The sequence below is a fragment of the Diceros bicornis genome, chromosome 15, assembly GCF_020826845.1.
Source record: "Diceros bicornis minor isolate mBicDic1 chromosome 15, mDicBic1.mat.cur, whole genome shotgun sequence".
Classification (NCBI taxonomy): Eukaryota; Metazoa; Chordata; class Mammalia; order Perissodactyla; family Rhinocerotidae; genus Diceros; species Diceros bicornis.
The window spans coordinates 11,526,949-11,549,006 of record NC_080754.1 but is presented as its reverse complement, the minus strand read 5'-3'; the positions used below and the strand labels follow the sequence as shown (position 1 = coordinate 11,549,006).

The 22,058-nt window shown below is 39.6% G+C and overlaps 1 protein-coding gene across 1 annotated transcript in view; it reads right to left on the bottom strand.

Annotated features, from left to right (window-relative positions):
* Positions 1-21,112, bottom strand: part of HHLA2 (HHLA2 member of B7 family) — a 67,938-nt gene extending 46,826 nt beyond the window's left edge. The window contains exon 1 of the mRNA XM_058556513.1: positions 21,001-21,112. The gene's annotated coding sequence lies outside the window, so the exon portion shown is untranslated. The remainder of the gene's footprint in view (positions 1-21,000) is intronic.
* Between the last annotated feature and the right edge of the window lie 946 nt (positions 21,113-22,058).

Below are 22,058 nucleotides of genomic sequence, written 5' to 3'. Positions count from 1 at the left end.
AGAGGTCCAAATTTAGTGGGCACAATCACATGTGTCTTAATTATTTGTCAGTACTTGTGCCAGGACTACTCAACAGAGAGTTTAAAAGATGGCTGCCCCTAGGGGCTTAATGAAGTGATTACAGGCTTATTAGGAAACATGGAAAGACAAGAGTCCCAGGTCTTGTTCTCTACCACTTGCAAATTAAGTAGCTGAAAAAACATATATACACAGGTTTGCTATGAGTGGAGCAATTTTCCAAGTATATATACTACATGCAGACATGCACACTCATTTCCATTTAGTAAACTGAGGAAAATAAATAGTAGAATTCTGTAAGTGTTCTCAACTCTATATGTCTTTAAAACAACCTGGAAGATCTATAAGCTATAACCCTCGACCAAATCCATACCGCATTTTGGTGAATAAAATCTTATGCAAGAAATAATATTTATGTGTGGGCATATTAGCACACAGTTGCCAAAACTTCATTTGTTAAAATAAATGATCACTGAATATGCCTGGTAAATGTTGCATTAAAAAAAATGTTTCTGCCTTCAGGGAACTCATATACCAGGGCAAATGACATAGAGTCAAATATTTAGAATATAGTATACGAAGTACTCCCATTTTCCCCAAATCCAAATTTTAAATGGTCTCTCAAGCTCTCAAATCAAATTTTGAGATGCACCAGAGGGGCATCCAGTTCCCTATCTGCTGAGATGAGAAATCAAATCCCTAATCAGAGCTCAAAGGCAAATTCATTCTCACTGCCAGTATGGATCTGGGATGCAGTTAATTCACAGTGATTAACAACTTTTGAGAATCAGAATTCAGACCACTGTACTATAAAATTTCTCTCGATAATCCAAATGAATTACTCTGACTTGCCAAGAAATTTCAAAAAAATTAACAATTAAGCCAGCTGATTTTTTCCAAGTAAGGGGAACAATATGCCATTAACTCCAACAGAATATGATTGATGAAAGTAACACAAGGGTATTAACTGACACTTTTGACAAATTTTGCATTCTTCAGATATTTTTTCCCCTAAAAGCAATTTAATATATAAACTGCTTTTTATCCATGTAAGACATTTCTTTCTATGAATAAATATCAAACTGGGGATAAAATAATATCTTTTATTAATTTAGCCTAGAATTTATCTCTTGAAAAATATATTTGCTCTAGTCTAAGTAAATATGAATGGTATGGGAAAACATTTGGGAAGTGATAGAGAGGGGAAAGAAAGCACTAATTAAAGAAAAGAAGTGGGGGTACATCAAAAGGACGCAGGCATTGACCTCAAAGAGCCCTTGATGGCCAAAGCTGGAAATTTTAAGCAGCAAAATAATTTATAATATGGGATTATAAAGCGCCCTCCCCCCAAAAAAATCCATATGTCCATACTGATATAAATAGTTGAATAAATAACTTTTTTCCTTACCAAAGAATTGCAAAGAATATATAGTACATACCACCCCCCTCCAAAAGGTGGAGCTTAATTCCCCTCCCTTTGAGTGTGAGCTGGACTTAAGTCACTCAGTTCTAACAAATAAGGTATGGAAAGGGGGAAAATAGTAACTTCACAGTGAAAAAACCAGGCAGACATCACCTAAACCAAGTGATCAAGGTTAACATATGTCATGTACCCTTAATATGATGAGAAAGGTTTTTCACTTGTGTAGTATTCTGCCACAAAACCCACAACCCCAATCTAATTAGGAGAGAAACAACAGACAAAGCCAAATTGAGAGAGTCAGCAAAAGTCTGATCATTACACCTCAAAACTGTCAAGGTCACAAAAACAAGGAAAGACTGAGAAACCGTTGCAGATTAGAGAAGATTAAGGAGATATAACCACTGAATGCAATGTGGTATCCTGGGTTGGTTGGGATATAAAATAAAAACCATGGAAAAACTGATGAAATTCAAATAAAATCTGTAGTTTAGTTAACAGTATTTTACCACTGCTAATTTCTTAGTTTTGACAAATGAACCACAGTTATATAAGATGTCGACATAGGGAAAGTTGGATGAAAGTAAGCAGGAACTCTCTGTAATATTCTTGCGACTTTTCTGTAACTCTAAAATTATTTTTTTAATTTAAAAAAACAAATTTAAAAATACAACATATGCAAACGTAGAATGCAATAAAAGCAGTCCTTTAAAGAAAATTTATAGTCATAAACACTGATATTAAAATGAAATGTTGAAAATTTATGAAATAAGGGTAAAATCTAAGAAGTTAGAAAAATAAAACAACAAAGAAAATAACAGGAAAATATAATGGAAATAAATGAAATAGAAATTATATAGACAATAGAAAAGGTTAAAGTCAAAAAATTGACAAGACTAATAAAATTAACAATAAACAAACTTCTGGCAAAATTAAATGAGAAAAAGTGTTACTATGAAAAACGTGGCATAACTATAAATAAAGCAGAGATTTGAAAAGATAATATCAGCAACTTTATGCAAATGGATTTGAAACAGTTTTCTGGGAATCTTTTCTTTACAAAACTGTCACACACACACAAAAAATAGAAAGCTTAAAGAATCCTATAATCATTAAACAGACTAAATAATAGTTAAAAACTTTCCTACACAGACACACACACACACACACACTCAGCGGGCCCAGATGGTTTTCTAGATGAATTCTACCAAATTCTAAGGACAGTGTCACCTTGGTATTAAAACCAGGCAAAGATAACGTGAGGACAAAATTTCACTCAGGAGAGTAGATACAATAATCTAGACAAAATGTTAGTAAACCAAGTCTAGCAATGTTTAAACAGATAATATACCATGACTGTGCTAATCATGTCCTCCAAGAAGCAGACACCAAGATGGGATAATATGTGCAAGAGATTTATTGAGGGGAAACTCCTGTGAAGGATAAAGGTGAGGAAACAGAAGTCAGAAAGGAGGAAATGGAATAGAAAGAGCCTCAGACTGCAGTGCAGTTCTAAGAAGGTTTTGGCAAGACCCTTGGGGAATCCTTCAGCCAGGCACCCATCAGAGGATGCCCGAGACTCTCAGGAATGAGCCTGCATTAGCATCACCACTGTGCTCAATCATCGGCTGAGTAAATAATGGCTGAGCATCAGGTGAGATCACCCATGGCCTGGGTAAGCATGGCCGTAACACGAAGGTGGTGGTTAATCCAGAGGGCAGCAACTGAGGCTGTCAATCAACTCTACTCTGCATAGCAGGAGATCTGAGCCCTACATTTTCATGGCTGCCACAGTGACCAAGTTGGATTTTCTCCAGGAATCCAAAGGTTTAACATTAGAAAGACCTATAAATGTGACTTACCACACATGTTGGACCCAAATCTGTGTGTGTGTTCAGATTCCCTTGGCTCAAATGCTTCACAGACCTTACCATCACTGTTAGGACCTTATTAGTCATTTGCCCTGATTAGTACCAGACCCTCCCTTTTGGCCACCACTGCAGAACTGAGCCAACCAGCCATATACCTGGAGTGTCTGACATCTCATACCTCGGCACTTGAAGGAAACACCATACTGCAGGGCATAGAACCTGGTATTCTGAGCTGCCATCAAAGGGACTAGATGAAGAAACTTGGATATATAGGATCGTTTACTTCCTGTGGGGTAAACTTCAACCAAAAGGAAACAGATATGGACAGACGAATTCCCCTTCCCCTTCCTTCCTCCCATGTACTGCTTGGAGACACAGTTCTCTATACAGCCTGTTCAGAAAAGCCCCTGATGCCGAGCAAATGCAGCTACCAAGAGAACTGCTGGGTTGCTTTGGCTACTCATGAAGCAGTAGCCAGCATGCTAATCCATCCCTACACAAAGCTCCCCACCTTCCCTTGCCTCACTTCCATTTTCCTTCTCTCTCACTGTTCTGGGTTTGCGCCTCCCAAATAAAACACTAGCATTTTAATCCTTGCTTCAGGTTCTGTTTCCTAGAGAACCCAGGTTAAGACAACACATAAAACAGATTAAAACTGAAAAGCCAACCATCTGAATAAATGAAGAAAAAATTGATAATATGCAAAATAATCTTAAAAACTCATTAAATGAGCAAAAGACTTTTTTTAAATATGATAAAGCATATACTTGAAAAACCTATAACAAATATAGTCTTCAATGGGGAAATAGAAATACTCCCTTTAAAATCAGATATAAGGTAAGGATGCAGAATCAGGCAGGAACTGAGCAGCAAATAGGCCAATAAATTGAGGTATTCAAGAATAGTTTACTAATGTGGTTATTTACAAAGCAATGGGCAGAGTTAAAGGAAACTAACAAGGATGAAACTGCACCCCCAAGGCTAGCATCAGGGAAGAGAGTGCTTATTACCCTGGGCTGAAGGAGCAATTTACCAGATTTAGAGAGATTAGAGGTCTGCAGGACATGAGCTATGGGCTTAGTAGAGGGGTACAGCCAACCCTCAGTGACCCAGGAGATTTGTGGGTGTGTTGACAAAATCTCGAAAGTTCTTCCTAATATACCCATAGTGGGTTGACTAGTGTCTCCCCAAAATTCATGTCTACCTAGAGCCCAGAAGGTGAGCTTATTTGGAAATAGAGTCTTTGCAGATGTAATTAAGGTAAGGATCAAGACAAAATCTCACCGGATTAGGCTGTACCCTAAGTCCAATGAGAGACAGGAAAGGACACACAGGAAGGCCATGAGAAGGAGGCAGAGACTGAAGTGATGCTGCCGAAAGTCAAGAAATGCAAGCAGTCACCAGAAGCTGGAAGAGACAAGGAAGAATACTCCCCTAGAGCCTTCGAAGGCAGTATGGCCTTGCTGACACCCTGATTTCAGACTTCTAGCCTTCAGAACTCTGAGAGAATAAGTTTTTTTTTTTTATTTGTGAGGAAGATCAGCCCTGTGCTAACATCTGCCAATCCTCCTCTTTTTTTTTTTTTGCTGAGGAAGACAGGCCCTGGGCTAACATCCGTGCCCATCTTCCTCCACTTTATATGGGATGCCACCACAGCATGGCTTGACAAGCAGTGCGTCGGTGCACCCGGGATCCAAACCGGTGAACCCGGGGCCACCGCAGCAGAGCGCATGCACTTAACCGCTTGCGCCACCGGGCTGGCCCCAAGTTTTTGTTGTTTTAAGCCACCATGTTTGTGGTAATTTGTTATGGGAGCCTTAGGAAACTAATATAATACCCAAATTTGGAAAGAAATCATTTTTCTCCTTTTTTTCTTCACTGGGGAGTAGTAGGAAAGAAACAGGAACGTAAATAATAGAGTTGACTCTACAGTGGAAGTACAGCTAACACAACTGTACCTTGAACTGAGAGCAATCATCCAAAGCCCCCTGACGTATTCCCTCTTAGAAACACACACACACACACACACACACACACACACACACACACAGACAGACACCAACTAACTGGTGTAACACTGGAATGGAATTCTTAACAGATTTAAAAAAAAAACTCTTCAGCCCAGTTGTCTAACAAAAACTGCACACAGCTTAATGTCTACCCCTGGCCAATAACTCAGGCTAAGAAAATGAGAATAGAATACAAAATACCCAGACCTCAAAGAGTTCCTTGATGTGAGGTGGTGGCACTAGTGGTTGTAATAGTGGTCCTAGGTCTCAGATACAACAGGAAAAAAAATCAAGAACCCATCACACATACTATGTCAGAGCAGTTTGACTGTTTAGTCACTAACTGAGCAAAATAAAGAAATGACACACTAAATACGCAATATATACCATAGTCCAAAAAAGGGTGAGGGTGCAGGAATAACATGCAAATGACTAAAAAATAAAATAAAACCCAACCTAGAATAAAACGGTTCAGAGAACAGAAAGAAAGCCTTCACTTATATTAAGTCCATTCTAGAAGATAATGCCCAGAACATGTATACAATAAAACAAGTAGACAAAAACAAGATAAATGAAAGAATAAGAAGAAAATGAAATTGCAGATCTAAGGAAAAAAAAAGGCATTAAAATTTCTAGAGAGAATAACAATATAGAGCTAGCTAAGTACAGAAGAAATACTACTGAAAGCCACCAATGACCATATATTTTATTATTATTATTTTTTTTTGTGAGGAAGATCAGCCCTGAGCTAACATCCATGCTAATCTTCCTCTTTTTGCTGAGGAAGACCGGCTCTGAGCTAACATCTATTGCCAATCCTCCTCCTTTTTTTTATTCCCCAAAGCCCCAGTAGATAGTTGTATGTCATAGTTGCACATCCTTCTAGTTGCTGTATGTGGGACGCGGCCTCAGCATGGCGGGAGAAGCAGTGCGTCGGTGCACGCCCAGGATCCGAACCCAGGTTGCCAGTAGCGGAGCACACGCACTTAACCGCTAAGCCACGGGACCGGCCCCATATATTTTTTTCAAAAACCTACAGTTTTCCTTCTATGTGTCTCCTTTACTACTCACAAAGAAGACTTCACTTCTGACACTTGTGGTCACCAAACGTGTGGGTTTTTTCCCCTACTAAGCAATCCTGTGACACCAGCTGAGTGTCCTACAATTTAACTCAATTCTGACACTATCTACCTGGATAGTCCCAGGAGACTGCTCCCCACTTCAGATGCCAATTGCAAGTGTAGGTCCCCAGATTATCCACAACTTCTGTTCGACTTGGTTGTAAATTGGAGGTTCCCATGACCTCCTCCCCTTGGATTTGACTATTTGCTAGAGTGGCTCATAGAACTTAGGGAAACACTATACCAGTTTATTAAAGGATTTGATAAGGGACACAGATGAACAGCCAGATGAAGAGATACACAAGGCAAGGTCTGGGAGGGTCTTGAGCACAGGAGCTTCTGTCCCAGTGGAGCTGGGGTGCGTCAACCAGGTACGTGGATATGTTCACACACTTGGAAGCTCTCCGAACCCCATGATTTTGGGATTTTTATAGGGGCTTCATCACAAAGTCATGATCAATTAACTCCATTTCCAGCCCCTCTCCTGTCTCTAGAGAAGGGAGGATGGGGCTGAAAATTCCAAGCTTCTAGTCATGGCTTGGTCTTTCTGGTGATCAGTTCCCATCCAGGATCCATCCAGGGGCCCACTCCGAGTTGCCTCATTAGAACAAGAGATGCTCCTAGTGCTCTTATCATTTAGGAATTTACAAGGTTTCAGGAACCCTGTATCAGGTGCAGCTCAAAGACCAAATATTAGAACAAGCCATGCTCCTAGTTATCTTATCACTTAGGAAATTACAAGGGTTTTAGGAGCTCTCTGCCAGGAACGGGGGCAGAGACCAATATATATATTTTCTATTATCTCACACCATAGTATAGAAAGATTTAACATACTCTGATAACTCAGATGAAAGAAGAAATGAATGCAATTCAATAGTGTTAAGCTGTAGAACATAGATGATGCAATAAAGGGATAATTGTTATCGGCCCTTCAAGTCAAGAGCCCTTCAAATCAAGCCTTTGATACATAGATAAATAGAAGAAAATTTCTCTGAAATGAAGACAAAATTGAATTGTTGATTAAAAGAACATCCAATGTTCCAGGACAAATTGATACAGAATGCTCAGGATCAAGGCATATCCTCATTAAGCTGAATATCAAATAAAAGGGGAGGGGAAATAAAATTTTACTTTTTTTGCCTAAACAATCAAGCAACAAAGAGGCAGCAGTGGCAAAGAGAAAAAGTGTGACTTCTCCGCACAAGACAACAGAGAATGCTGACTCCATGGTGTTTTATTATCCTGTGGGTGTGTGCTGTTTTCATGGAGACAGCCAGTCTACACAGAAACACCTATGATGTTTTATTTTCTGTGGGTGTGTGCTGTTTCCATGGAGAGAGCCAGTCTAGGAGAGAAATGGAGCACCAGAAGGAGATATTTCTATTAAATGCCCTCAGGGAATTCCTTTTCTCCTCTTCCTTCCTACCTCCTCTCACTTCAACTTCAGGACCCTGTTGCATAATCTCTTCTGAGTTAGGTCCCCCCAAAAAGAACTAGGAAACGGCACTTACTAAAGTAGCAGCCACTTTTGACCTGAGAAAAGCTGTGAAGCAACAAAATGCTGAGTGGCTACGAGCGAGCTGGGGAAAATAAAAAAACTGAAGACCCAGTTCAAAAAAGCACGTGACCTGCCTTGAACAGAATTGAATATCTTGGATTGTCAGAATCAAGGAATCCTCAGCTGTACCTTGAACAAATCAAAGTACAATTAGCAGGGCAGTAAGTTGAGATTGATGTTAAATGTGTCAACATACCATCAGCAAAATGACGGGAGGTAGGTGGAAGCCTGGGTAGTAAAATATTTACAGGTTTCTAGTTAATCTAGTGCATATTTCAGATTATTATCTGGTGACTAATTAACCCTCCTCATACAGTAAAACAGAAAATGAAACAAGGTAGTCTCTCCTCTAACTAAATTTATATACCATAAAAAGGTCAGATTATTAATTCTTCATATTAAAATTCATATCCCAACTAGAAAAATTAGATCTATGTAACTAGTAAGTATGCATTCTTGCGTGAATTAGATGGCAAATATAAATAGCAACACAGAAATCAAATATCAGATCCTTACTCATCGTATTTCCTAAACCCCAAACATTTCTCAACTTTCTTCTAAAATGAGAATACCCACCGATACCTCGGCTCACATAGGAGGTGCTCAGCAAATGAGTCGCTGAGATTAAATCAACTTGGAAGCACGAGAGAAAAGATGGCAGGAAGGGTAAGGTAGAAGGCAGAGAGAAGTGGAAAGGAAAATACACTGCTTGGTTCCAAGAAGAGAGAGGTAGGCAAGACAACCTTGAGGCTGCTCAGCTGAGGGAGACCAAGGTAGAACTCTTCCAAGGAAAGGCGACAAGAATGTGTCAAACTACAGTGGGCCACCCTCAAAACTTCAAAAGGAAAAGAGGAGCAATGGAGTCTCTCAAATTAGGCTAAGGAAGAAAATAGGGATGGAGGAGACAAGAGGACTTGAAATAATTGGGGGCGGAGGAGGGAAGTACAACCGACTTCAGGTTGTGGTGGGAGAAAACCATGGGGAGAGAATTTTTGCATAGAATAGGAGGTACCTTAAGAAAACAGACTGCAAGAAGATAGCTGGAGAACACAGCAAATTTCTCAGAAAACAGCAAATGTGTCTGGAATCTTCAGAAAAGGAAATGAATAACAGTGGGGAAAGTACAGCAAGGGTATACTTGAATTCCATCGTCTATTTCTGCTGTCACGTCTCTGGAATTCACAGGCCAGACAAAAGGATGGTAAAAAGCCCTTCAACGACAACTTCCAGAACTGTGTCAGAGCACGCAACAATAAGAGCGCAAGAATGTACAAGAATTAGAAATGTAATCCATGAAGCACACTTAGAATATAAAGTCGTGTTGCATACAAAATAAAAAGCTAAGTTCAATGGGGAAAATTGGCTTGAAGGGCCTAGGTCTCCTCACTCTCAAATTTTAAAAAGACTAACTCCAAGACCAGAAAGCAAAAATTAGAAGAGATATTTGTGGGAGTATAATCTCCGTTTCCCTTTCCAGTGGAAAAGGAAATTTTCTTTCATTTAATTGTAAAGCTACGCAATATTTCAGCTGTGTTGGAAGCTAATCCTAAATATTTGATGTCATTAGCCATTTTGATTACTCTCAATCCCAAGATCAAAGCATATCTAGATAAGCACGATAGGATTCTTAAAATAGTGTTTGAGAATTTAGAATTCTATTGCAAACAATAACAACAACAACAACAAAATTCTGGAACAAACTGGCTTAGACAAAAAGGAAATTTTCTGAAAAACATAATTATGGGAGACTCAGGCCGATGATCCAGGACTCATGGTACCAGGTCCCATGTCTCTGCTTTGCCTCCCCTGGGTTTGCTCCATATACAACCTGGCTTTCCTCATGGTAATAAAGTGGCTGCAGAAGTCTCAGGCCTGACATCCACACACAACCAAACCCCGATGAAAAGGGGCTTCAGCCAGCACTTTTTGATGAGAAGTTTGTTTCCTAGAAGCCCAGGGAAACAATGTTTTGCATATCATTGGCTCATCTTGGTTATTTTCTCATCCCTCCCGTCACACTCACTTCTCCCACTCCCCAACTGGTTTCTCCTAGGAGCACTGTTTTAATAAATCATTTGTACCTAAATCTTTGGTTAAGCAGCTGCTTGTAGTAGCTAAGACACACAAAAAAATACACTGAAACCCCCTGGTAGGTTGTGCTTGAAAGGTCTGAGCTGCTCCTTCCCCACCTCATGTCTCTGCAGAGGCTGGCATTTCACACGCATCTTCTCATACATTCCCTTTCCCAGGTTCCATGTTCTGACCTGGCCTCTTAATTCTCTTGCTCCTCTCAAATCTCTTCCATGTGCCCTCTGAAAACATCATTCCACGATAAACTGCCCTTGACCCATAAACTTCTTAGATTTCTGCTGCCTTCCAGGCCCCATTGAAACCTGCTTCATTCCCAAAGGCGCCATTTCCCCTTCTTCGCCTTTTTCTTACCAAGGGGTGACTCATTTTCGCACCTTCTCTCACACTGGAATCTGCCAATAAAGCTGACCATCTCCTTCTACAACAATACTCTTTCCAAACCATCACTTCTGTATCTTCAGCGCTTCTGGATCTCACTGTGAGAACTGAAATTTCTTCTGAAGTGACCCTTGCTTCTACACAGGAGGATACTTATGGAGTGTCAACTGTTTTTAAGCTGGGTGGGGCTTATATGGTTGGGTTACAGTATTCTTTATACCTTTGCTAGGTATGAAATGTTTTTCAACAAATGTGTGGTGGTTTGGGCCATCTGTCTTGGCTTTCTTACGCTCCTCCTTCATTTATTATCTACTAAATCCTGATCAGCTGCCATAAATTTTGAAAACTAGCACCAAAATCAGTTTCCTTCTCCATCCTCAATGTTAACAAAACTCTGGGTGATTTCGACGCCCATGTGCTAACAAACCCAAAGCTGTGTGAGGAAAAAGTCAAGAACTCCAAAACTAGTCATTTCTCCACTTAACCTCTCATTTCCATAGGTGGATTCCTGCCCTTATCACTCAGAACTCCCTGAAATCTCAAACTCATCCTACCCTGACACGACCCCCTATCATCCAGTGTTCACCTCTTTTCTCCTCTCCACTACACCACCTTCTCCCTCCAATGACACTAACAGTCTTTTCCAAGCCCTGATTCCCTCAATGCTCGCATTTTCACTTAGGCTATTATATACTTCCTGGGTCTTTTTACAAAAACTATTTAACATTTTGAGCTTATTTGGGGGAAAAAAAAGCCTAAACAGGTTTCTTTTCCTTGTTGCCAAGTTGATCTTGATAACAACAGAGCTGCTAGCTTAGCTCACATGTAATTAGATTTATAACATAATTTGTCAATTTGTAAATCTCTAAGAGCAATGTTTAGCAACTGATGTGGTTACTTTAGAAGAAATTTAGATTCTCACAGTGAGACTAGCCAAGTGAACAGGAAAGAATGCTAGGCACAGCACCCCTAGATTGAACAAGGCTTTGGGTTTTCTCTTTCACTCAAAAGACAAAAATGTGGTAGAAAGGCCCGCTATTCCCAGTTAGCATGAATACAACCAACGATGAAATGAGTGGTAAACCAACACCTGTAAAGAATTTATCCTACAATTAACTTTAGTGTTTATTATTTTAAATTCTATGATGAAATTAAAAAGTGCTTTCAATTAAGAATATTAAGTATGTATCCTCTTAAAAGGAGTAGAAGAAGGGAAGCTCCCCACATCCTGTCCCTACACCCACCTATTTTCTACCACGTACATCAGGAATTGGAGATGAATCCAGTTGTCACTGGCATTTAAACAACACTTGAGCCACTGAAGCAAGTGGGCTCCTGTTGATATCATCCAGACAGTTTTTCTCTAAGAAATGCTACGATGTTTTTGTTTTAATGGGCTACACAATCCTGAGGTCAAAGAGAGAAGGCTGGTCTCATTTCCATAATCAGCATTCCCAAACCACACAACATGCCCACAGCTTACAACCAGTTCTGGAAACAACTATCCATTACTCATCACAGTGGAAGTACCCTTTCTGAGGCTGGAAAACTAGCAAAAGGTCACAATGACTTCCCCAAAGATTTGCATATGAGTGTGGACCCACTATTCCTAGGGAAACTGAGGAAGGCTGGAGGGAAGTATTGAGTGAGACAGGGGTTCCTTCTGGTTAATCTTGAAGCAATCCCCAGTAAAGTATTCCTGTGTTCAAAAGGAAAGAAACAGGAATTCTCAGAACTACCTGGGTAGAGCAAGAAGCTCTCGACAACTCCTTTGAAGTGATTCTGTAGAAGCCGTCGATCTGTCCCCTCCCTTCAACAGTACCACAAGCCCTAGTCAAAGGTACATGGGGAAGAGATTATTCCCCTGTACACTATACAGTCTGTCCACATACATCTTCAGAGGCACATCAAATCTGTAGATCTGAAATCTGCAGATTTCAGAGGCATAATTTGTACCTATTCCTTCAGCTGAGCTTTTATGTTTTTTCCACAAGGCCCCCATCCTAGTCAAGTGGGTAACATTTTACATGCTCTGCATACATCACATGTCAGCTCATAGCTGTAACCTCCACAGACACTGACTTTAAATTGGCTAGGAAGTAGAAGCATGTTTTTGATATCCATCCTTCTAGTCTGAAGAGGTTTGGTATAAAAAGTTAGGTAAGAACAAGTTCACAGGAAAATGTAGTTTTGGATTTAAAAAAATATTGCCAACTCAGCTTGGGAAGGAAGGCAGAGGTTGATCAAAGGGTAAAATAGTAAAAGGAGAAATAAGATTCTAAGTAGGCAGAATTCAAAAATATGATTATAATAAACTCATCAATTACAGATCATTTCCTCTAGGAAAATCTATGAAAGAGTAAGAGAGATGTTCCCATCCCAGAAATCCCTCTCTTCTCTAGTTGGCAGGGCTAATGGAGTATAAACCAGACAGGAGAAAAAATTTTTTCAATTAGAACACCTATAGAGAGAGGCTTAAAAAGATGAGGAGTTAAGAGAGCCTTCTCCATGAAGATGTATCTTTGAAAAGATGTTAAAAGGCTGGATAATTAGTTATGAGCTATAATAGTCTCCATATAAGTTCCTATTTGATCTCCATTTAAAATCAGGAAGTGGAGGTTCAGAGAGTGAATAAATTGCTCAAAGTCACAAAGTTACTTAAGCAGTGAACCTGGTCCCATTCCAAAGACCATCCTCTTTCTACCACGGGCTGTGTGCATCGTCCAGAGACTGAGAAGCCAATTATCTTTTGGGCGTGTCCAGGTGTGACCATTTCAGCCACACATCTTAGGTGAAATGTTGTTTCTGGATGCCCTTGCCTTCCAAGTGGGCACTCAAACCCAGATATATAAGGTAAATAAAGTCAACAACCAAAAAATTGATCTTACAAAGCTCTCTCACTTTTTGCTGCCCACAAAGATGGCTTACACAATAAGAAAGACCCCCTCACCCCACACACACAAGGAGCTCTCCTGTGGTTCACTTTGTAATTAACAGAAGTCATTCAATAAGTGTTGGCGATGTGGCAGGAAATTTGCTAAGTATGTTATAAACATTCCTTTACTGGATCCTTGCAATAACTCTATAAAATACATACTAATATGTCCATTTTACAGATGAGTAGATTGAGGGTCAAGGAATTGAATAATTTATTCCAAATTCATAGCAAGTGGCAAGGCCTAAGTATAAAGCACCTGCTCTTAACTTCATACCACGTGTCCTGGAGGACAGAGAATATGGCCCAGGTATGTGCTTTAACCAGTTTATTCTCCTCCTCAGATATCCAATAGATTCATGTTGCCCATGTTGGGGCCCAGGGCAAGCCACCCCAAAATATCCCACAACAGCGTATTGATTATTTCGAATTAAAGTCATGTGAGAAGCAAAAAGGTGATTCTGACTCTCCTGTCTATGTTTTCCCTAAAAGCAGGAAATAAATCTCCCATGTGAAAGGTACTCCTCCTGCATCCTTATCACCAGAGCTGGGGAATTCAGGGCCAAGAAGCCTGCATAAACAAACCTTGCTAATTTACTACCTCAAGCCTAAACTCTGCTTAAATTTCTTGCTATTTACATAATTCAAATCTAAGTTTCTTTGTCCTGTCATTCCTCATAAATTTATTGTTCCTTTGTGTAAAAGATATACATACTGCCTGCTTTGTTCAATCTCCGAGCATCATTTCTCTATGATCTCCAATATGTACACAATGAAATGGAGTTTTCTCCTGTTAATCTGGTCTTACACCAATTTTATTATTAGTCCAGCCATAAGAAAACAGGAAGGGGGAAAAAGGGATTTTCCCCGCCCCTGACACCGACAAACACATCAAAATAAAATTTAAGATACAAAATCTGGTCCCAGGCTATCATTCTAAAATGTCTGCCCTTCATCCCTATCTTCATACACAATAGGATTCTGGTCATAGTCACTTATCTGTCTTCTGACTGTGCTCTGTGCTTAATCCACACTGCTTCCTCCACCTGGGATATCTTTTCTGTCAACATCCACCTATCAAAGCCATTTCCATCTTTCAAAGTCACACATAAACCTCACATCTTCCATAAAGCTTCCTGAGATCTTCCTCCAAACTACTTTCCTTTACACTCCCATTGCAATGTCATCACTTCTGTCATGGCATGTATCATGCTTGGCCTCTTACAAGTTATTAGATTAAGCCCATGGCTGACTGAGACTCTTTTTTCTTTACCTACACACTTATATGTACATATGCCTGCTCCACCTGATAGGTGTGATAGGCAACCTCTAGGACGGGCCCAGTAATCTGCCTCCTAGAATTCATACCCTTTACGTAGTTTCATCCCCCTTGAATCTAAGCTAGATCTAGTGACTCACTTCCAACAAATAGAATGCAGCAGAAGTGATGAGATATCACTTCTAGGATAAGTTTACAAAAAGACTGATTTCCATCTTAGGCTCTCACTGCTCTCTTGTTCTGGGGAGCCAGCTGCCCTGCTGTGAGCTGCCCTATGGAGAGGTCCACATGGCACAGAACTGAGGGAGGCCTCTTGCTCACAACTAGCAAGGAACTAAGGCCTTCACATCCAACAGCCCATAAAGAACTGAATCCTTCTAACAACCATGAGTGTGAACTTGGAAGTAAATTCTGCTTCTATCAAGCCTTCAGAAGAGACTGCAGCCCTGGCTGACACACTGACTGCAGCCTCCTGAGAGGCCTTGAGCCAGGGGCACTCATCTAAGCTGTATATACATTCTCGATCTACAGAAACCATGAGCTGACTGCTTGCTGTTTTAAGGTACTACATTTTGGGTCAATTTGCGACATAACAATAGATAAATGGTACAGTAGGTGTACAATGCATCTGAATTATCTTAGGATACACAAATGTAATGAAAGGGATATCCATCCCCAAAGAAGTACAAAAACTTCACTCCTGTCAAAGCTATAAAAAAGCTATGAACACATCGGTTTACAATTCAAAAGAGTTGAGTTGTCTCTTCGCCAGGAATTTATAACCAGAGAGAGTTCTAGAAAAGACTCATTTCTGAATGCCCACTATCAAAAGGGAGCGATCCACTCCATGTACCTAATACTATTCATGAAAAATGGTGTAGAGAGGATGTGGGTATAAACAGTAAAAGCCCCTACTCATCAAAAGCTCTATGAGCTCAGATATTAGGATCCTTGTTTGACCAAGTGTAAAACTAATGTTCAGACTACCACCTCACACAATACCCATGCTATCTGTCTTTAAATTAAGCACAGTACAAGTCCACTCTCCTGAAAAAAGGAAGAACAAAATGGGTTGTTTATTGGAGAAACTTATAAAAAGGTAATCATGTTACTTGCAAAAAAACCCATTGACCATAGATAATCATTGCTATAGACTCTAGAAAAGACTAACTTCTTAACATTTCCAAGGAGTTAACTATCATTCCATGGTGAAACTCTCTAAAATAAAAAATGGCACAATGGATGGAGTCTCTCAAATCAATACAAATAACAGTGTCACAAATAATCCTTCCTCCCCCCAAATGAGGTAGAAAGCCAAAGAAAACCTTGTGAATGAAAAAGTTTCTCTAAATTCAGGTTTTGAAAAGAGAGTAACCAAAGTTAGAAAGGTATTATCAAGGATGAATTCAAAATTAGCACAGTCTAGTTTGAGGTAAGGCTAATGAGAAGAGTTAAGAATGAGAGAGGACTTTGTAAAACCACGTGTGGAGCTCGTGCTGGAGAAGGATGGGCTCCACTGCTCAGCATGTGTTTAACAGTTAATAGAATTCTTATTCTTTTTGCATCTTCCTACTAAAAAATGGCTCTTTAAGCTAAAAGTGATAGAACAAAGAATGTCTAAGGATGAACTGAAGGCCAAAGTAGAGTGAGGATTTCCAATTCCTGGGCCCAGAATAAACAACACAAGATGTAAAAAGAACTTGCTTCGCAATTGTAATTATGGAGTCTTTATCAAATTCCTCAAGATTGTGCCATAGGCTATCTTTAAACACAAGTACACTGTTAATGATAAACTTAGCTGCTAATTTTCTTGAGTCACGCAGACAACTCGGGTTGAGTTAGTCACAGAGTGGATTGACACCCAGTCACTTTACACCCATTTGATCTTACTGGTTGTTTAATGCTGGGTTTCAAACTGGCTAGTGCCCCTGCCTTAAGGGTTGAATATACTCTCACTCATGGATAAATATTAAATCTATATTGTGTAGATGAAAGCTAATCCTGCCATTTAACTCTCTAGAAATAATTATGGCAACTGAGAGAGTCTGGTATAGACCATAGCTGTCCATATCTGATAACAGCTGGACAGAAGGGATATAAGCATATCATAATTAATCTTGTTGAGAAAGACTAATAAGGAATAAGACCATTGGGGTACAAATCCTGGTTGCTACACTTATGTTTATGGCATTGGACAGAAATGAGAATAAAACCTCTTGGATGGTTGGAGGATTAAACAAATTAATGTGTATAAAAGTGGGTAGAACAATGACTGGCATACAATACATACACAATAAGTTTTAACTTTTATAAAAGCCTTGGAACTCAGAAACGAGGCCCCTTACCAATAATTACCAGATGGAGTTTTAGAATTTCCAAAGGATTTTTGCCTTATAATCAAAAGGGGTAAAAGTCTTGGGAATAAAAAATATTCATATTTTTATTGTCTACAGTTACCACAGGCAAATAATGTATCTCAGAGGAAAACAGTTAACAACCAATAGCATCTTAGCCCTTAGAACTCTATTCCAGTATACTCACCAGGAGATGATCTTTCCAGTAAGCTACTAGGTCAGGAAACAGCGTGCTGTTTTTTTTTTTTTTTTTTTTTTGTGAGGAAGATCAGCCCTGAGCTAACATCCATGCTAATCCTCCTCTTTTTGCTGAGGAAGACCGGCTCTGAGCTAACCATTGCTAATCCTCCTCTTTTTTTTTTCCCCCCCAAAGCCCCGGTAGATAGTTGTGTGTCACAGCTGCACATCCTTCTAGTTGCTGTATGTGGGACGCGGCCTCAGCATGGCCAGAGAAGCGGTGCGTCGGTGCGCACCCGGGATCCGAACCTGGGCCGCCAGTAGCGGAGCACGCGCATTTAACCGCTAAGCCACGGGGCCGGCCCACAGCATGCTTTCTATGCTGTGTCTTAGCGTTGTATGAATTTGAGATTGACTCCAGGATTATGCATGTTCTATATTTACTAAGATATAGTTTTCAAAAAGGGTTTTGTAACATACACTGCACTAGCCATGTTTGGAAGTACTTGTCACACCTCAAAATCACCAACATTAGATATTTTAAGTTTTTTCCTAATAAAAAGAGGCATCTTTGTCTTGTATTAATTTGAATTTATAATTTTTTAAACAAATGAGACATCTCTGCTAAATATTTTAGCTTGTTGCCTATGTTACTTAGAAACATACCTTGAGGGGATTTTTGCAATTATATCAAAAGTGATGGTAAAAATTTTTTACATAATTGTAGGTAAATGATCATTAAATGTTTTCGGTTTTTTTAAAAAATATAGCACAGCTTTAAAAATAGTATAAATTCTTTAGAGATCAGATGATTAGATGAAATGGTTCAAGGAATACATAAATCAAGGAAGTCTATTTAAATATGGAAAATGTTCTTAAAAATACTCTAAATGCAGACCGAGGTGGGGATTGAGTGGGCTGGGATAGCATGGAGGGGAAGACCCATTTTAACTATAATAGATTTCAAAGAAAAAAATATGCCTAAGGTAATCCCAAAACAAGGAGTAAAAATTTAAAGATATAACAGGGAATAGAATGTTCAATGAAGTTTTGAACTTTGTATAAGACAGTGGTATTTTTCAAGAGAAGAAATACTTACTTTCCTAATTTGAAATTGTGTTAAATCTTATCACCCGACAGATAGAAATACTACCCAAGTCAGTCTTAGCAACATTGATTTTGTATAATTGACAGGACATTCTAGTGATTACAGCTAAGGCAGTTAGAGGATGGGACAGAAGAAGGCAAGAAGGTTTTTGTCTTCAGAGGTGTTCTCTGCAATGCCTCTCCTCTAGGTTAAATTAGATAAAAACGATCCCACTTGTCAAAGATGGTGTGTAGGACAGAAGCTGGGTGGCAATGGAGAAGACACCCTGTCTGAAACAGAAAGTACTAAGGTAATAAAGCTGTAAGTTCACATTTGCATATCTCCAGTTTGTATCTTAATATTTCCTTGGTTGGGGCTTAGTAGTTTGAACTCTAAACAGCTGACAAGGAGAGATGTACAATTAAACACTACAAGCTTCCAAGATCAAGAGCAAAGGGAAAGCAACCCCCATTACTCAGAATTTAAAAGTCAGCCTCTGAAGAGACATTTAACAGGTTTTACAGAGAAGAATTCTGAAACTGGAGAGATGACAGGAAGCTGCACCTGCTAGCCACATCGTATGCTTCAACAGAGACGGACGCAATGGAGGGCATCATCACAAAGACCCACTAGAAACGAGCATCCAGAGAAGAGGCGGCCTCCAAGGGTAAGGTCAATCTCAAAAGAAAGAAAAATACATATTTTTAAAGATCATGGAGTAAAAGAAGCCCTAAAATATGTATTGAGAACTTTAGTTTGGGCTGAATCAGAGGGATTTCTAACACACAAATACCACAAGCGAATACCACTGAAAGGTGTGCATATGTTAGAAAGACAGTACTGTGTTGGAAAGGAGAACTCAAAGTTAAAGAAAACCAGAATAGCAGGCATTTTAGGATGACATCTATTTTTGGCTCCAATTAAGTGGAATGAACTCGGACCCCAGTTTTCTTTTCTAGGGGAGTCAGGTCAGAGCCCTAGAGAGTCTATACCCAAGGGCCACTTGCACCTGGGAGAAGTTGAGAAACACTGGGGTTTTTCCTAAGTAGGCAATTTGGTCTTCTCAGAGCTTAAAAGAAGTCAGGAAGTAACTGGGCGCTTTGATAGCCCCTAGGCTACTGCTGGGGAGCTTCTCAGAGAAGAGATATTCATTCCCACCAGGTGGGGGCAAATCTTTCCATGTCTGCAGTTGGAAGTCAGCCACAGAGATTCATTCAAAGCCTCAAAGAAGAGGGTTTTATTATGTAATAGTTTAGAACAAAGTTTCCACTTCTAGACAAGTCTTTGGGAATTTCCAATTGATTGACAGCCTCAGGAGGGAAAATACCTTTAATGCCTTACTACACAATGTAGACCTGGTTACTGACCACAGCAAGGAGGAGCTACCCAGGATCCCCAGTTATTGATCAAAATATTCATACAGCTGTGGTCTCCTCTAAGCATCTGCAGGAAAACTAAAGCCAGGAATTGATCCCCTCTCCAGCACAGGCCAACTGATAGAGCATGCTGCTGGGCCGCACGCTGAAACTGGGCAGAGCTCTCATCCATGGACTTTAATTTACTTTAAGAACCACCAGACTTTTAGGACACTCAGTATTATAATAAGATATAACAGTATCATATTATGATATGATTAGGAAATTGCCTCTTACATCTGTATTCCGAAATAATAATGATCAATATTTGTTGAACACTTTCCACATACTAGGCACCTTGCTAAGCACTTTCATACGTTTCATTTAATCGTCACAACAAACCTAGGAGGTCCCATCTACCCCATTTTACAGATTAGGAAGCTAAGACTCAGAGAAAAATACTCAGCTGCCCAGTGGTGGAGCTGGTATTCACACCAAGGATTATTTGACCCTGAAGACCATGATTTTGACCACTACACTTTATTACATCTTTTAATTGAAATATGCTTACAAATGTGGGAGATGACATCAGTTTACTGTTTTGGACACAAATGATTTCCTCCAAGTTTCTGGGAAGTGAGGCAACTCAAGTTTGCTTTGTCAAGAACCAGTAACACAGAAAACCTAAACTATCTTTTAGTATTTTTTTTTCCATTGTCCAAAGTCTCAAATAATAGGAACTTAATGAGAATTAAATCTTAACTTGGTGAATCCTTTCTTAGGCATTAAAAATGAAATTAACTTAATGGCTCTCCCTTGAGACTAGCAGACTTCAGCTTCTTATTTTAGAAGTCAAAGATCATTTGATCCTTCTAGAAAACCACTACCACTTTTTTCCCCATAGAGGGGGAAAAAGTGTATCCTTGGGGCAGCCAACAAGTCTCTATAGTGTAACTAGATGAACAATTATACGTAAGTAATTATAAGTAATTATAAGTAAGAATACACCTTCAGACATAAATTTCCCCAAATACTTTTCAAAACAGACATTTCTCATTTATCCTTCAGTATCTTATCAGAACATTAGGACTTTCATCTTTTGCACTTTATCATTTTTGGTAAGTTCTTTTATTTGAAATATTTCGGCATGATCCTTCAAGACAACCTTTTATTAAGCATTTTTTTTACATATATGCACTATAGATATTTGCACTAAATCAATTTAAATAAGCACTCCCAATTTTTTTCCTAACATAAAAATAAAATGTTAAGTAAAACTACACATTTTTGATTCACGCAAGCCCAATTTTAAGTTCTAGGTAAAACAATTTAGAAAAAAATTCTCACCTTGCTTAGAAATTGCTATCTTTCAGTTGAATGCTAAGTAGTCCGTAGGAATAAAGGTTGAAGTCAGGTGTGAGCGAGAGGGTTGATGAAACGCAGTGAGTCAGAGAGTGAAGTCTAAAGTGTGTTTGACTTTTTAACCTGTTAAGGAAACCAATGATGTTACGCAGGACTCCTTCTTTCAATGTAAACCCCGCCCAGATTAGGATTAGTGCAGATTTCGAAAGTCCAGAAATCAGAATGCCTAGTTACAGATCATATAATGGAGCAGCTAAGCATTGACCTATGGAAGTGGTGCACTCTAGTTTCCACGCTCTGCGTGCCAGCCTTCATCGCCAGCGTGATTCAGGGAATTTCCTGCAGTGGGACTGCTCTGTGACTTCCATGTCCTGAGCAAACTTGTCTACTTTGCTACATAGTAGTAAAGAAAATTGTGCTGCTGGTTATAGCAGGTGATGACAGTTATATGAAAAAGAGTCAGAACCCTACACAAAGTCATAGTTTATCCGCTCCTACAATTCTCATTGAAGTTCTGGTTGCTGTAACACCCAAGCTTAGCAAATACAGCTTCAGAGAAGAGACATCTTTGTAAATACTTCCCTGAACTCCATGGGGGAGAGCTTAGCAGTGCCTTTATGCGATCACATTATGTATTGTTATGATCATTATTGGGTATTTTCTCTCTCTCTCTCAGTCACACACATGCACAGGTGTGTAGTAGATACTTGGGACCGTGCCTAACTCACCTCTGTAGCCCCAACAATGCCCCAACATAGTAGGCATTGTGCCTACTACACACTTGCACATAGTAGGTGGTCAATATTTGTTGAATGCATGGAAACAAAAGTTACAAAGTAAACAAAAAGATACTTCGTGAAGACAATGGACTCTTCAACAGGGCTCTTCTGCTTGGATCAAAGGATATCATCCAAACCCTAGCAGGGCTCACAAAGCTCTTTATCATACGGCCCTGCCCAGCTTTCTAGCCTTCAGGCATTACTCCCCACATCCACTTTACCCTCCTGTCATGTGGAGACACTTAAAGGAGAGGGCAATGTACA